Source organism: Nothobranchius furzeri, chromosome 5 (genome assembly GCF_043380555.1).
Source record: "Nothobranchius furzeri strain GRZ-AD chromosome 5, NfurGRZ-RIMD1, whole genome shotgun sequence".
Classification (NCBI taxonomy): Eukaryota; Metazoa; Chordata; class Actinopteri; order Cyprinodontiformes; family Nothobranchiidae; genus Nothobranchius; species Nothobranchius furzeri.
In genome coordinates, this window is record NC_091745.1 from 42,828,097 (window position 1) to 42,840,669 (window position 12,573).

A 12,573-nucleotide genomic window follows, 5' to 3' on the forward strand; every position below is an offset into this window, starting at 1 on the left:
TGCAGCGGTTGCCGACCCTTCCAGTCTTGAGTTACTCCCAGGTCACGGCAGTTTATTGGCATCAGCGAGACCCTGAAGGGGTCGTGATGGTTCAGCTTTTATTCTGAAGGAACCGTTGCAGCAGGTGGAACATGCAACAGATTTAATCCAGCTTGTCGTTAGGTTCTTTCGGCTTTAAGAGGAAAGTCACGGATTGGCCACACCGATAACTTCTCTAGAATGCTTTGAACTCGAGTTAAGATGACGTGGGGCATAGTTTTATAATTTGGACGTTTTGATTTGTGGTTGAATCAGAATTTGCCACAAAAGGGGATTTACCAAGCACCAACAAAACCATGCCTCGCTTAAGATCTGGAAGGTTCTGATTGGATCGGAAAAAGGAAATGTGTCACGTGACTTTAGCATTACGTGTGATCGGTCTATTGTCTAGTTTAAAGTTATATTACTTATTATATACTATCATAGGATTATAATATCAAGTAATTAATAATGTTATTTCACAGATTGAACATTAGCTTCACATGATTATTTGGACTAACAAAGTTTTTTGATTATTTAAAGAGAAGCGTTCTTGGTCTTCTTTCTTCTTTCTTGTGTTGTCCGGGGAAGCAACAGTTTAGATAAGAACACAGAGCATGAGTGGCCTTGGCCCACATCTTGTAGATTAGGCTTGTGTCAGAAACTTATGGTTTTGCTTGGGCAGAGCAAATAGAGCAGGGCCTTTAGGTCAGAAATGGACAATTCATCACGCTACGCCTGCCTCCAGAGGGTTAAAACTGATTTAAGAGTTTTCCTAACAGAAGGTATTTAAAAGCACAAAGCACAAATTGTCAAAACTAGGGTTAACCTCTAACCCTAACAAAAGCCGTCGTCGTCGTTTTCCTCCGCTTATCCGGGTCCGGGTCGCGGGGGCAGCATCCCAACTAGGGAGCTCCAGGCCGTCCTCTCCCCGGCCTTGTCCACCAGCTCCTCTGGCAGGACCCCAAGGCGTTCCCGGACCAGATTGGAGATGTAACCTCTCCAACGTGTCCTGGGTCGACCCGGGGGCCTTCTGCCGGCAGGACATGCCCGAAACACCTCCCCGGGGAGGCGTCCAGGAGGCATCCTGACCAGATGCCCAAACCACCTCAACTGGCTCCTTTCGATCCGGAGGAGCAGCGGTTCTACTCCGAGTCCCTCCCGAATGTCCGAGCTCCTCACCCTATCTCTAAGGCTGAGCCCGGCCACCTTACGGAGGAAACTCATTTCGGCCGCTTGTATCCGCGATCTCGTTCTTTCGGTCATTACCCAAAGCTCATGACCATAGGTGAGGATTGGGACGTAGATCGACCGGTAAATCGAGAGCCTGGCTTTCTGGCTCAGCTCCCTCTTCCCCACGACAGATCGGCTCAGCGTCCGCATCACTGCAGACGCCGAACCAATCCGCCTGTCGATCTCCCGATCCCTCCTACCCTCACTCGTGAACAAGACCCCAAGATACTTAAACTCCTCCACTTGAGGTAGGACCTCTCCCCCGACCTGGAGGTGGCAAGCCACCCTTTTCCGGTCGAGAACCATGGTCTCAGATTTGGAGGTGCTGATCCTCATCCCAGCCGCTTCACATTCGGCCGCGAACCTACACAGCAAGAGCTGAAGGTCAGAGCTGGATGAAGCTAGGAGGACCACATCATCCGCAAAAAGCAGAGATGAGATTCTCCTGCCACCAAACTCGACACACTCCACACCACGGCTGCGTCTAGAAATTCTGTCCATAAAAGTGATGAACAGAACCGGTGACAAAGGGCAGCCCTGGCGGAGTCCAACCCTCATTGGGAACAGGTCCGACATTTAAGATCATTAATCGAGTCAACCTAAAAGCTGACAGCATCAAGAAAGGGATTTATCTCCGCTGAGACCAACAGATGGTCATATCAATGTCATGTTCTGGTTTAAATGGCTAACCCAAGACGTCCAGAATCAAAGGCGGGACAAGAAGGTAAGAAAAAATAGAGTCTTTATTGATCAGTGTTTGCCGATGCACGAAGTCCGTAAGGGCTCGACGGGACGGGAGTCTGGGTCTGAGAGAAAACAAAACACAAGTGAGTGAGTGGTGGTTGTGGAGAGGAATGGTGGGGTTTTAAGGGAACAGTCTTACTGGGAGAAGGAATGGCTACTGGTTCTGAAGAGGGGTGAGAGTCAGGTCCGAGACGACAGAGGTTCATTCCGTCTTTTCCTGGAGACTCGCTAGGAGTGGGGGTATGTGGTGGAGAGCGTGTCGGCTGGTGCGGGGAGCAGACGCTGAAGAGACTGTTGTCCTTGTCTTCTGTCTCCCCATGTGAACATGCTTTTGTTCCTGTTGTTTCTGCACTCCCAAGTCCCTGCAATAAATGGATTTAAGTATTTTGCTGCCTCAGAGCTTCACTCACCTGCATATGGGTCCAAAACCAACACTCACCTTGACAATCAAAGATCCTCTAGGATCATCTCACAAAATGAACCATTTTCAGTCAACATTCTACAAAACAAAGGGGTTAATAAACAAGGTGAGGCCTGGAGAGCAGCAGACCCCTTAGACTGCTGCGCCTCAGACTGTGCACAGCCTTTTATCCCAGTAGTGGAATTCAGCTCAGTTGTGCGCATCAGTAGCCTGGAGGAGAGGAGGAGGAGGGGTTGTGTCTGGGCTGATCACAAGTGCTGGGTGATCCTAGCTCCTGGAGCTGAAGAGGCCAGGCCGGTGGCCTTAGCACCCCCACCTCTGAATCTCTAGATTTCGGCATGTCTCCACAGAATCTGTTATATATTTTCAGCTTTATATTTTACTCCTATGGTGTCTTTGTTGTTGTGTGAGTTTTTCTCTCTCCTGTATTGCACTTTGGTTAGCTGTCATGGTATTTTTAAATGTGCTTTATAAATAAACTGGTATGGTATGGTATGGTAATCTCCTCCGAATCTACAGATGTCATGGTCCGTGGTGAGTTTGCCTGCCTGTAACCTGGTTGTTCTACTCTGAGCTTGTTTCCACAGGTGGGCGTGTCTGAGAGCTCCCAGCTGAAGCTGATCTCATCATCAAGGCCAGGGGATTTAAGGAGCAGTGTGACACTTCACCACGCCGGATGATTTACTCAGTTTTGGGTAGCTCTAGCCACTAACCAGACCTTGACCCTTTGTATGTTTGCTCGTGATAACCTGTCGTCTGAAACCCCCTTTATGCCCTCACCTGTTTTTTTTCCAGGTTCCTCTTAAAATCCTCAGTCTCTCCAGAACCAACCCGGATCACAACCTACATGACACACTGCTCCATCCTCTGACCGCCCGCTCTCAGCCGCTCACCTACCACATCCATTTCGGCTCCTACACCTCAGGACAAACCAACCACCTTTCCTGGATATCCTCAGCTCACCCGGACCAGACAACCCTCCCGGTGCATTTAGTACTGCCAAGAAACAGTAAGACCAGTCTCCAGTTACAATTCCGTCTGTTTCCACTAGTTATTCACTCTGTCTCCCTCCTTAGAAACCTCCTCCTGGAGTCCTGCTGCCAGTCCTGCATCTCGTCGAGTCCCGAACCTCTGTTGCTCATTATTTCCAAAAATAAAACCCTTTTTACTTACCTTCCCGCTCTCCGTGTGTGATTCTGCATGTCGTGGGTCAAGAAATTGCCTCAGGCCATGACAGAATCATCCGGCCTTGATATTGACTCCATTGCAGAATCCGATCCATCCGTTAACTTTCCGTCCGCCGTTTCTGAAACACTCTCCCGTCACGAACACGCCATCCATAGCTTGCTAGAACAATCCTCTGACTCCCACCAACGGTTACTCCATATGGACAACATGTTACGCACCCTCACTGCCAAGCTAACTTCCCCGGAACCTTCCGCACAGCCGCCTCCTGTTTCTTCTCCGTCCGCACATCCGGTTCCGTCTCCAGCAATAAACTTCCGGATACCTACTTCTCTCCCATCTGAAACATATTCCGGTGAGTTCGGCAAATGCCGTGGATTTTTGTTTAGTTGTCAGTTGGCTTTTGAAAGATCTCCCGAAGCATTTGCATTAGATTCAGTTAAGATTTCATACATAATTGGGTTACTCCGTGGCAAGGCGTTAGACTGGGCTGAGGCTAGGAGTCATGACACCAGTTTTTTGCATGGTCCTCTCTCTCGGTTTCTGACGGATTTTAAGCAGACTTTTGATCACTCTGAGTCCCCAGCTGAAATTGCTAAGCGCTTATGGAACCTCCGTCAGGGAAAACAGTCCGTAGCTGACTTCGCAATCGAGTTTCGCACACTGGCAGCAGTGTCTTCGCTAGATCATAGTTCACTCCTGGGAGCATTCACCCAGGCATTGAATGACCGCCTCCAGGACCAGTTGGCGTTATGCCAAGAACCTCCCGACCTTGAATCACTCATATCCTTGGCAATAAAAATAGAAAAACGTCTCAAAGAACGTTCTAAGATGTCCACAGTATCTAATTTTTCACTAACCCAAACCAGAAACGTTCTGCCACCAGCCACTGCCCCATCAGGAGACGAGCCCATGCAGATAGGCAGAACTAAACTGACCACCGAAGAAAGGCAACGTCGTTTAACCTCTAACCTCTGCCTCTACTGCGGCCAACCTGGTCACCGTCTCTCCAACTGTGTTCTACGTTTAAAAGGGCAAGCCCACCAGTAGTTCCGGGAATACTGGTGGGTGGTAACGTGGCTTCTGAAACCCGCTGTACTCTGTCCTGTGTCATCATGTTTCATCAAGAGAGCTGTATGTTGAAGGCACTACTGGATTCAGGCTGTGAGCGTAATATGCTGGATTTAACAGTCGTTCAAAAGCTGAATATCCCCACTATTCCTCTTCCTACTCCTCTGAGAGCATCATCCCTGGACGGCAATAGCCTTACCACCATCACCCACCAGACTGTGCCCGTAACGTTACAGGTATCAGGTAATCATCAGGAGAGCATTTCTTTTTTTGTATTTCCATCCCCACACTCACCTGTTGTCCTAGGACATGACTGGCTTGTTACCCATAACCCCCAAATTAATTGGAGGACGTCCCAAGTTACCATCTGGAGTGCTCATTGTTTGTCTAATTGCCTTCGCTCTGCTTCTCCTTCCAGTTCTACTTCTAACCCCGATCCACCTGTTCCCCCCGATCTGTCTGGAGTTCCTGAAGAATATCATGATATCTCCCTCGTCTTCAGTAAAGACCGAGCTTCCTCACTGCCCCCTCACAGACCATATGACTGCGCTATCGACCTTCTGCCTGGCGCCACACTCCCAGCCAGCAGGTTGTATAATCTATCTAAACCAGAACAACTCTGTATGTCCACTTACATAAAAGAATCTCTAGCCTCCGGTTTAATTAGACCCTCCACTTCTCCCCTGGGCGCGGGGTTTTTCTTCGTTTCCAAGAAAGATGGTTCCCTGAGACCCTGTATCGATTACAGGGGCCTCAACCAGATAACGGTAAAAAACAAATATCCACTCCCATTACTTTCCTCCACCTTCGAACCTGTACAAGATGCAACTATATTCACAAAACTTGACCTGCGTAATGCCTATCATCTCGTTCGCATCAGAGAAGGCGACGAATGGAAGACCGCGTTCAAAACTCCCTTAGGTCACTTCGAGTACCTAGTTATGCCTTTTGGCCTCACAAATGCCCCTGCCGTATTCCAGTCCTTGGTCAACACCGTCTTGGGCGATTTCCTCAACCAATTCGTCACTGTATACCTCGATGACATCCTAATCTTTTCTAAATCTTCTGCAGAACATCGGCAACACGTTAGAGCTGTGCTTCAACGCCTCCTGGAGAATCGTTTGTATGTGAAAGCAGAGAAGTGTGAATTCCACGTTTCATCAGTTAAGTTCCTCGGCTTCATCCTCGAGAGCGGGCGGTTGAAGACAGACCCGGACAAAATCCAATCAGTTCTCTCCTGGCCTACCCCCACTACTCGTAAGCAACTCCAACGTTTTCTGGGTTTTGCTAATTTTTACCGTCGCTTCATCAAGGATTACAGTAATACTGCCGCTCCCCTCACCCAACTCACTTCGATAAATAAACCTTTTATCTGGTCTCCCGCTGCAGAGAAGGCATTTCAGGATCTAAAAATCAAATTCACCCAAGCACCAATTCTCACCCGTCCCGACACCTCCGCCCAGTTTACCCTGGAAGTCGATGCCTCAGACTCTGGTGTTGGTGCTGTTCTCTCTCAAGTCTCTCCCTCAGATCACCGTCTCCATCCATGCGCCTTCTTCTCTCGAAGACTCTCTCCTGCCGAACAGAATTATGATGTTGGGGATCGTGAACTGCTGGGCATTAAGTTGGCTCTGGAGGAGTGGCGGCACTGGCTAGAAGGAGCAGAACACCCCATTATCATCTGGACCGATCACAAAAACCTTGCATACTTGAAGGAAGCAAAAAGATTAAACCCCCGACAGTCCCGCTGGTCCCTATTCTTTTCTCGTTTCCATTTCCTCATCTCTTACAGACCCGGTTCCAAGAATACAAAGCCAGACGCCCTATCTCGATTGTACTCTCCTGACAAGGACCCTGAACCTGCACCTATCCTGCCACCATCCTGTATCGTGGGTGCAGTAGCCTGGGACATCTCCAAGAAAGTTCAGGAGGCCCAACTGACCGAACCGGACCCAGGTACTGGACCACCTCAAAAAATGTACGTACCAACCAGAGTCCGTGGAGACCTAATCCATTGGGCTCACACTGCAAAATTTTCCATTCACCCGGGGGTCGGTCGTACTTTAGCTTTGATCCGTAGGACTTTCTGGTGGCCATCTATGTACAAAGACGTCCGCGAATACATCAACGCCTGCTCCATCTGTGCCCGTAACAAGACCAGTAACCAACCTCCATACGGACTTCTCAACCCACTGCCTGTACCCTCTCGGCCATGGTCCCACATCGCATTGGACTTCGTCACTGGTTTGCCTCTCTCTAATGGTTTTTCGGTCATCCTCACTATCGTTGATCGCTTTTCTAAATCCTGTCACCTAGTTCCACTCAAAGCACTCCCATCCTCTGCTGAAACAGCCCAACTGCTTATCAAACATGTTTTTCGTCTCCATGGCATCCCCTCAGAAATACTGTCCGACCGTGGGCCCCAGTTCCTGTCCCGGGTATGGAGGGAATTCGCCGATCTCCTGGGAGCCCGTGTCGCCCTGAGTTCTGGATTTCACCCTCAAACTAATGGGCAATGCGAGAGAATGAACCAGGAACTCGAGGCCATGTTGAGATGTGTGTGTTCAGCCAATCCCTCCGGTTGGAGTTCTCAACTTCCGTGGGTGGAGTATGCTCACAACGCTCGCACCTCTGCGTCCACTGGCCTGTCTCCATTTGAGACTGTCCTTGGCTACCAACCCCCTTTGTTCCCATCAGATCCAGGCCCTCCGGCTACTGCCCCCCAGTTCCTTCGACGTGCCAGGCGCACCTGGGCCCAGACCACAGCGGCTCTGCAGCGGACAGCAGATCGTAATCGCCGTCTTGCGGATCGACGCCGGCGACCCGCTCCGGTATATGCACCCGGGCAAAGGGTTTGGCTCTCTACCAGGGATATCCGCCTGAAGGACACCAACCGGAAACTAGCTCCTCGATTCATCGGTCCGTACTCCATTGTTGATGTCATCAGCCCGTCTACCGTCCGTTTGGCTCTGCCCCCTTCCATGAGGGTCCATCCTGTATTCCACGTCTCCCTGCTCAAGCCTGTCCTCTCTAGTCCCCTTTGTCCTGCTCCTGCTCCTCCTCCGCCTGCTCGGCTTGTTGGAGGTGGTCTGGTCTACCCTGTCCGTCGCCTCCTCGATGTCCGCCCCCGGGGCCGGGGCTTCCAGTACCTGGTGGACTGGGAGGGTTACGGTCCCGAGGATCGCTCCTGGATTCCCCGCTCTTTTATCACGGACCCGGACCTCATCAGGGACTTTGAGGCTTCTCGGGCTTCCTCCTCCTCCGCCTCCTCCTCCTCTGCTCGGCCGCCAGGTGGCGTCCGTTGAGGGGGAGGTACTGTCATGGTCCGTGGTGAGTTTGCCTGCCTGTAACCTGGTTGTTCTACTCTGAGCTTGTTTCCACAGGTGGGCGTGTCTGAGAGCTCCCAGCTGAAGCTGATCTCATCATCAAGGCCAGGGGATTTAAGGAGCAGTGTGACACTTCACCACGCCGGATGATTTACTCAGTTTTGGGTAGCTCTAGCCACTAACCAGACCTTGACCCTTTGTATGTTTGCTCGTGATAACCTGTCGTCTGAAACCCCCTTTATGCCCTCACCTGTTTTTTTTCCAGGTTCCTCTTAAAATCCTCAGTCTCTCCAGAACCAACCCGGATCACAACCTACATGACACACTGCTCCATCCTCTGACCGCCCGCTCTCAGCCGCTCACCTACCACATCCATTTCGGCTCCTACACCTCAGGACAAACCAACCACCTTTCCTGGATATCCTCAGCTCACCCGGACCAGACAACCCTCCCGGTGCATTTAGTACTGCCAAGAAACAGTAAGACCAGTCTCCAGTTACAATTCCGTCTGTTTCCACTAGTTATTCACTCTGTCTCCCTCCTTAGAAACCTCCTCCTGGAGTCCTGCTGCCAGTCCTGCATCTCGTCGAGTCCCGAACCTCTGTTGCTCATTATTTCCAAAAATAAAACCCTTTTTACTTACCTTCCCGCTCTCCGTGTGTGATTCTGCATGTCGTGGGTCAAGAAATTGCCTCAGGCCATGACAACAGATCTCTACATGTCTCCACAGAATCTCCTAAATTGTTTGCTTCGCTCCCTGTTCTTTCTGTCCTCTCTCCTCTTTATGTCGGTATCCTAAGTTCAACTGAACTGCCGCTGTGAGCTTCCGCTGCAGGCAGTGGACCTGACTGGGGTGCTGAAGTCCTAGCAACTCAAGGAATGAGGTGGTGGTATTGGTGAACTTTTGATTTTCCTGTATTTGGCTGGGGTTCATTGGAGTATGTTGCGCTGGAACAGTGGTTTCTAGAGTGACAGGACGATCCAGGTTAGGGTGGGTTCTGTGTTGTTACCTGTGGGGGTGGAAAACTAGGTCCCGCAGGGGAGTTTGATTAGCCCTGTTACTTTTTATGTCTTGGGCGATGGTCTGTTACACTCCTTGGGTGGCGATGTGGGGACGACGGGGCATTCTGGAAGCAGGGCAGAAACCTTTCGTCTCTGTTCTGTAGGATGCAGGACAGCTTGGACAGTGTGGTGGCCTGAACGAGGCATTGGGTTTTCAAGTTGTTCCCGACCAAGTCAAAGTTCATGGTTTTTTGTTTTAAGAGAAACATCCCAACGGAGTGTTTGCTATTGGGTGGGCTGAAGCTGGAGTGCACGTCTGCTTATGAGTACTTGGTCTTGTTTTTGGATGAACAAATTAACCGGGGTGTAAATGTTCGGTGCCTGGTGGCCTACTGTGGTAATGTCTTGAATGTGATGCGATGTCTGGCCGGCACCAACTGGGTGGGCGAGCCGATGCACCTTGCTGATGGTGTATAGGGGTGTGATCAGGTCAGCCCTGGATTATGGGTGTTTTCTTTATAGCTCAACTGCCCCAATACCCTGAAACAGTTGGATGTGTTACAGGCGGCAGCTTTAAAGGTGTGCAGTAGGGTGTTTCGTTAAAATGCTGTTGCTGCTCTTCTAATCAAAGTGGGTGAAATGCCTTTGAAGTTTCGTCAGGCCAAGCTGGGTCTCCATTACTTGATGAGGGTCAGGGGTATGGGTGCGTCTTCCCCTGTGTCGGGCTTGTTTAACCACCATTGGGAGTTTGAAGGACAGGTTCGGTCAGGGGAAAGTGGGTTTTCTGATCGGTTGAAGGACAGAGCTGATGCCTTGGGGTTTCTCGGTGGGCCTGTATGTTCAATCATGATCCGGCCTGATGTTCCACCCTGGCTTCTGCGCATACCTGAGGTGGATTTTACCGTTTTGGGACATGGCAGTGGTGATGGGAGTGGCTAGTGGTTTTCTGGATTTTATGGGGTTTGAGTGGGGTTCTTGTCTACAGCTGTATACGGATGGTTCTAAGGAACCTGACAGTTGTGGAGTGGCGATGTGTTTGGTGATCCCACGCCTGGGCTATACCTATGGGTGTAGGATTCGGGACCATAGCTGTGTGTTTTTGGCTGAATTGGTGACTATCATGTACGCCTTGCGTTGGGTGGAGAAGCATGTCCTGGTGCATGCCGTTATCTGCTCTGATCAGAAAAGTTATCTTTTCTTTAGCACCTCTCAAGATAAAAATCATGAAGCACATCTCAGAAACAAAAAATTCAAAATCCTAAAAATCTTGAAAAATTAATAAAAATATGGTTAAAATTAGAAAAAAAAAATTGGTCTGTTTTGTTTGGGTTCCTTCTCATGTGGGGGTGGTGAGTAATTAGAGGGTGGACTCTGTGCTCAAGGCAGCCCTGAGGAGCAGTACAGTGGCACTGGACAATGGGCTCCCCAGAGTATTGCTCTGAAATAGGCAGGGTGGCAATGGGGCTGTGGCAGGCTTCCTGGGATGGTGGTGTGGTGTTAGGGTATTTTATGGGCTGCGATGGCTGATGGGTAGTCGTGGGCTGGTCCTCGCTTTTGGGAGGAGAGACTCGGTGGTCCTGACTTGGCTGAGATTGGGCCATTATGGTCTTCGAGGCTGACTGCTTTTGGAGGAGAAGTATCAGGATAGGAAATGTGACTGCGAGGAACGTTAAACTGCGAGTCATGTTCTTCTGCACTGTGGGCACTATGCTCGTGAGAGGAGTGACTATTTTAGGAAGTTGGGGGCTACTGGTCTGTTGGTGTTCTGCTTACGGACCTCGTTGGAGGTGAAGGACCGGTGTAGACTGGGCTCTGTTGAGCTTCCTGCATGGAATTGGGGCTTATGTGATGATGTGACATCACGGTCTTTGGCTGTGTGTTGGTTTAGCTGTGGCAGCAATATGCCTCTTGGGCATCTAGCCTGCCTGCGCCAAAGAATAAGAAGAACCTCATGGAATGGAGCTGTTCTGGGTCCTAAACTGTTCCTTCTCCCAGGAACCAGAGCTTAACCATGTTACAGCCCCAAAGGCTGGTGGGCTAACAGTTGTACTTACCAGTACAATAGCATGGTTTGGTTGTTAGGTCTGCATCCATTTTGAATCCTTATTCATTTCTGAGCTCTCGTGATTCAAAAGCTCCCGATGTTGACTTTTGTTTGACTCCTATTGTGGTTGGACATTTTGGTTTTCTCAGACAGATGTTTTCTTTGTCTTTTCTGAGGCTCCGCTATGATAAACACATTACAATAAATGCTAACCAGGTATAACTCGTCTGTTCTGAGGCTGTTTATGGATTACCGTGAAGCATGACTTTGTGAGACTTCAGGGGTTCAGTCTGGGTACTCTGAAGTTGCAAGTGCGATATTCTGACCACAAGGGGAAGAAGGGGCAGTGACTTTTCATTTATACTGTTAAGGGTCATTTTAGCACATTTTGGTGAAATAGTTTTCAAAACACAAGTGCATAGTGAGGGGGGCGGAGAAAACAGTTTGTTTCCTTGAGAGTGGTTTAAAACGGACACTAGGGGGTGTCAAAGCAAGCCAAAACTGCAAAGTGTCCTTTTAATTCATTCACTGCCATTGACAACTAAAGTCGTCATTTTAAATCCAACCGCTCGCTGCCATTGCATTTTTTTTAACAGGAATGGCATGGGAACGAGCCACCACACCTTGAGAGTAGGCATCACAAGTCTAAAGCTGATCTTCACCCATGTGTTTCCCAAGTCACATAGTCTGAAAGCAGAAAATTCATGAATTAGGAGATCGTTTTGGGACGCTGCTGTCGAAAAAGTGAGGTGCTAACCAGAAAAGCTTTTGCAGCTCACCTTCGACAACGAATTATGAAAGAATGGAAAAAGCTAGAAACACACTGATTCTCCCAGATGAAATAACTGAGTCTATTCTTTATTTTGGTTGTTTTGGTGTTTACATGGTCAGAGAGCACAATATTCTGTGACTCTTCCAAAAACAGTAAAAAAAACTCAAAAACGCTTGCAGTCAGGGGCTTCCTTATCAGAAAACAGCTGGCAGTTAATGAGTTAAAGTTTTCAGTTTGCCAGTGTGATTGATTATGCATGTATGATGCTCAAAGGTTCTTAGTATCTCTATCAAGGGGAAAGTTGCATAGTGGCCCTGAGGCAGATACAAACAATGTTATGAGTACAGGAGACCATTTTAAAAAGCATCAGAAATGAAACTGATCAGGTTGTTCATCTAGTTGACAAACGATAGCAGAACGTTTAGCTGATCCAGGGTCTAACTGTGCATCTAGCATACATCTAGTGCCTTTACCAAGTGTGATTATCTCCTTATATCTCATGAAGAACTTAATTTTTGAGCTGGATTTCATTGAGTTTTCTGATTTGTGTAAAAGGGTGAAGCAAAGCTAACAAATAAAAGCAAGTTTTGGAAGACAACAAAGGAGAGAGAGAAAAGTTAGAAACGAGAGGTCTTTCACCTTGCTTCAACATGATGAAATATCCCGAGACACAAGTAGCCGATCCAGAATAAAGGTTAGGCTATTGTTGTGCTTTGTGCGTGCACGAGTGAACACACCACAGCGTGTATATGTGAAA

The 12,573-nt window shown here is 49.0% G+C and overlaps 2 long non-coding RNA genes across 2 annotated transcripts; both read left to right on the top strand.

The window, feature by feature from the left end:
- The first annotated feature begins 1,967 nt into the window (after positions 1-1,967).
- On the top strand, positions 1,968-3,588 carry LOC139070103 (uncharacterized). The gene is made up of 3 exons (XR_011520746.1): positions 1,968-3,111; positions 3,212-3,425; positions 3,493-3,588. It is a non-coding gene; the product is annotated as an uncharacterized lncRNA (long non-coding RNA).
- Positions 3,589-7,993: 4,405 nt separating this feature from the next.
- LOC129167124 (uncharacterized) lies at positions 7,994-8,640 on the top strand. Its single transcript, XR_011520592.1, has 3 exons — positions 7,994-8,163; positions 8,264-8,477; positions 8,545-8,640. It is a non-coding gene; the product is annotated as an uncharacterized lncRNA (long non-coding RNA).
- Positions 8,641-12,573: the final 3,933 nt, after the last annotated feature.